Source organism: Cnephaeus nilssonii (assembly GCF_951640355.1).
Source record: "Cnephaeus nilssonii genome assembly, chromosome: 6".
Lineage (NCBI taxonomy): Eukaryota > Metazoa > Chordata > Mammalia > Chiroptera > Vespertilionidae > Cnephaeus > Cnephaeus nilssonii.
The window spans coordinates 81,999,842-82,004,163 of record NC_137077.1 but is presented as its reverse complement, the minus strand read 5'-3'; the positions used below and the strand labels follow the sequence as shown (position 1 = coordinate 82,004,163).

Here is a 4,322-nt window from a genome sequence, read left to right as displayed (position 1 = left end):
GCGTTTTTTCATATGTCTCTTGGTCATCTGTATGTCTGCTTTGGAGAAGTGTCTATTTAGGTCCTTTGCCCATTTTTAATGGATTGTTTGTCTTCCTTTTGTTAAATTGTATGAGTTCCTTATATATTTTGGATATTAAACCTTTATTGGATGTATCATTGCCAAATATATTCTCCAATACGGTGGGCTCCCTTTTCATTTTGTTGATGGTTTCTTTTGCTGTGCAGAAGCTTCTTATTTTGATGTAGTCCCATTTGTTTATTTTCTCCATAGTTTCCTTTGCCCTAGGACCGTGGTCGGCAAATTGCGGTTCGCGAGCCACATGCAGCTCTTTGGCCCCTTGAGTGTGGCTCTTCCACAAAATACCACTGCCTGGACGAATCTATTTTGAAGAAGTGACGTGAGAAGAAGTTTAAGTTTAAAAAATTTGGCTCTCAAAAGAAATTTCAATCGTTGCACTGTTGATATTTGGCTCTGTTGACTAATGAGTTTGCCGACCACTGCCCTAGGAGATGTATCTGCAAACATATTGCTATGAGAGATGTCTGAGATTTTACTGCCTATGGTTTGTCCTAGAATTTTTATGGTTCCATAACTTACATTTAAGTCTTTTATCTATTTTGAGTTTTTGTGTGTAGTGTAAGTTGGTGGTCTTGTTTCATTTTTTTGGATGTATCTGTCCAATTTTCCCAACACCATTTATTGAAGAGACTGTGTTGACTCCATTGTATGTTCCTGCCTCCTTTGTTAAATATTTTAATTGATCATAATGGCCTGGGTCAATTTCTGGGGTCTCTGTTCTGTTCCATTGATCTATATGACTGTTCTTATGCCAGTACCAGGCTGTTTTGATTACAGTGGCTTTGTAGTATAACTTGATATCAGGTATTGTGATCTTCTTTCTCAAGATTGCTGCAGCCATTTGGGATCTTTTTTGGTTCCATATAACTTTTTGGAGTATTTGCTCTAGATCTGCAAAATATGCTATTGGCATTTTAATAGAGATTGTATTGAATCTGTAGATTGCTTTGGGTAGTATGGACACTTTAATGACATTAATTCTACCAATCCATGAACATGGTATATTCTTCCACTTGTTTGTATCTTCCCCTATCTCTCTTTTTTTTTTAAATTTGTGGATAAAGTGCCCATTTTATGTACAAATAAGTAAATTTTACAATCTGCTTTGAAGCAGCAAGGCTGATGTCTTCCAATGGCCATGTGGTAGGAACTTAATGCTCAACCTGCTGATCAGAGCGACCATATCCCCAAAGAGCTCTGCTGAGAGCCACAGTGAGGTCATGGATGCCTGCCTGCTAGTAACAGCTAGATACCAGGCAGGAGCCTCCAAAGACTCTTGTCTATGCTTCCCTTCTAGTTCAGACCATCAACAAACAGGGCTCATGCTGGGGTAGCTACAGTTTTAAAGATGCCATTAACAAATGTTAATGGTGTAGCTAGTTGATAAGACTTAAAGTTGCTAATTTTTCTTTTGAGAAGGAAAAAAAATCAGCTAAATAAGAGCAAACGTTCAGTTCATTTAGAAGTCAGCGTCCAGGGTAAAAGAGTTCTCTGTTGGACTTGGCATCACTTCCATCCTCTGATACTCGCCCACTCTCTTCTCAAAGAAGTTCGTCTTCCTTTCTAGTGAAATATTCTCCATGAAGTCAAATGGACTTTCTACTCGGAAAACCTTGCTAAAACCCCGCTCCAGCGTGAGTCTGTCCGTCACGAATTCAATGTACCCCTTCATCAGAGTACAATTCGTCCCAATGAAATTCACTGGCAAGGCCTCTGTGAGGAACTCCTGCTCTGTCCTCACAGCTTGGTGATTCTCTCTTTCACCCTCTGCTCTGAAGGTTTGTGCAGCAGGTGTTTGAACATCAGGCAGGCAAAGTCTCAGTGCAAACCCTCACCTCTGCTCCTCAGTTGGTTGGAGAATGAGGCCAGCCACCAGGTCTCATTTCTTGAGCCAGAATATCGACGCAAAAGAACATAAAAGAAGATTCCTTCCACTGCGGCAAACGCTACAACACGTTCTCCACAGGCGGCCTCGTTGTCCCCATTCAACACCAGGCCCAGGCTGCCTTCTTGGCACAAGGCATCGTCTCCACGGCGTTGAAGAGGAACTCCCTTTCCTTGGAATCTTTAAGTGTCAATGAGGAGACTGTACATTTCAGAATGGATGTTTTCCATGGCAACGTGGAAGCTGTAGAAGCAGCGGGCTTCGGTGATCTGAACTTCTTGGCTAAACCGCTCCACCAAGTTTTCATTCTTGATGCCATCGCTGGCCACTAAGAAGGCCAGCACGTGCGAAATGAAGTGCCTCTCCTCGGGCTTCAGGGCTGCCCAGTGCTGCAGGTTCTGGGAAAGGCCCCCCTCCTCAGCTGTTCAGAAGGAAGCTCGGCTTTCTTACCCATCTGCCCATGTCATGGTATTCCATGGAAAGGTGACAAAGGCGGGGGTTTCTCTCAGCAGTGGTTCATCCTGCACGCCCCGGGCAGGGACCTGAGCTTTCAGCTTGGCCCGCTCCTGGAAGAGCCTCTTGGCGGTCTTGCTGGCCAGCACCCAGGTGCCACTGAGCTGGGGGCATGTTCTCCTTGTCTGCTCGCCTGGCCGAGCCCCTTCAGGGGCGAGAGCTGCAGCTGCTGCGGTCCTGGAGGGGAGCCTGGTGGTGGCTGTGGCTGTGGAGGCGGCTGCCTGACGTACAGGTGAGGCTGAGCAGGGATCCAGGGACTTCCTTTATCTCTTTTTACAACGTCCTGTAGTTTTCCGAGTACAAGTCGTTTGCTTCCTTGGTTAAGTCTATTCCTAGGTATCTTAATATTTTCTGTTGCAATGGAAAACGGGATTGTTTGTTTAGTTTCCCTTTCTGAGAATGCATTATTGGTGTACAAAATGCCATCGATTTCTGGGTGTTAATTTTGTATCCTGCTACATTGCTGAATTCCTTCATTAAATTTAGTAGTTTTTTTTGGTGGAGTTGTCGGGGTTTTCTATGTACAATATCATGTCATCTGCGAATAATGAGAGTTTTACTTCCTCCTTTCCAATTTGGGTGCCTTTTATTTCTTCTTCTTGTCTGATTGCTGTGGCTAGGACTTCCAGTACTATGTTGAGTAAGAGTGGTGAAAGCAGACATCCCTGTCTTGTTCCTGTTCTTAGGGGAAATGGTTTTAGTTTTTGCCCATTGAGTATGATGTTGGCTGTAGGTTTGTCATATGTTCCCACTTGGCTGAGAGTTTTTATCAAAAATGGGTGTTGGATTTTGTCACATGCTTTTTCTGCATCTATTGACATATGGTCATGTGGTTTTTATCTTTCAGCTTGTTTATGTGATGTATCACGTCTACTGATTTGCAAATATTGTACCAGCCTTGCAGCCCTGGAATAAATCCCACTTGGTCATGGTGTATGATCTTTTTAATATATTGCTGGATCTGATTTGCTAATATGTTGTTGAAGATTTTAGTATTTATGTTCATCAGGTATATTGGCCTATAGTTCTCTTTCTTTGTAGTGTCTTTATCTGAGTTTGGAATTAGGATAATGCTGGCCTCATAAAAAGAGCTTGGAAATGTGCCTTCCTCTGGGATTTTTTGGAATTGTTTGAGGAGGATAGGTGTTAGTTGTTCTTTGAAGTTTTGGTAAAATTCCCTTGTGAAGCCGCCTGGACCAGGGCTTTTGTTTGCTGGGAGCTTTTTGATTATTGCTTCTATTCCTTGGGAGCCTCTTCCTGGATACTTCTGCTCCCTCCTCTCTCTTTTAAAAAAATATATTTTTATTGATTTCAGAGAGGAGGGGACAGTGAGAGATAGAAACATCAATGATAAGAGAGAATCATTGATCTGCTGCCTCCTGCACACCCTATACTGGGGATTGATCCTACAACCAGGGCATGTGCCCTGACTGAGAATTGAACTATGACCTATTGGTTCCTGGATCGACACTCAACCACTGAGCCATACTGGCCGGGCTCCCTCCTCTTTATGTTTTACCAGTTCCCCCACAATTTCCTGCATGTCTAATCACATCATGTTGTCTGCTTCTCAGAGGACTCCAGCTGGCACAACTGTCTTTTTGCAGAAAAAAATATGAAATGGTTTACACAGATACCAGCAATATAATGAAAGACTTAAAATAGGCAGAGAAAATTAGGAAGAGGGAAAACAGAGTTAAGAAAACAGAATGGAGCTTAAAGGGGGTTAGTTTACAGAATATGCATTATATGTGGGTCATATATTTGACCCCAAGAATAAAGTATATTGGAAAATGAAAATTGGAAACATATCAATAAAATTATTCTTGTTTTACAGTTTAGA

General features: G+C 42.5%; 1 pseudogene across 1 annotated transcript; it reads right to left on the bottom strand.

The window, feature by feature from the left end:
• Positions 1-1,540: 1,540 nt before the first annotated feature.
• LOC307101099 (ribonucleoside-diphosphate reductase subunit M2-like) lies at positions 1,541-4,022 on the bottom strand (annotated as a pseudogene). The gene is made up of 2 exons: positions 3,999-4,022; positions 1,541-2,717 (listed from the first exon to the last, which is right to left on the bottom strand). The product of its transcript is annotated as a ribonucleoside-diphosphate reductase subunit M2-like (transcript).
• Between the last annotated feature and the right edge of the window lie 300 nt (positions 4,023-4,322).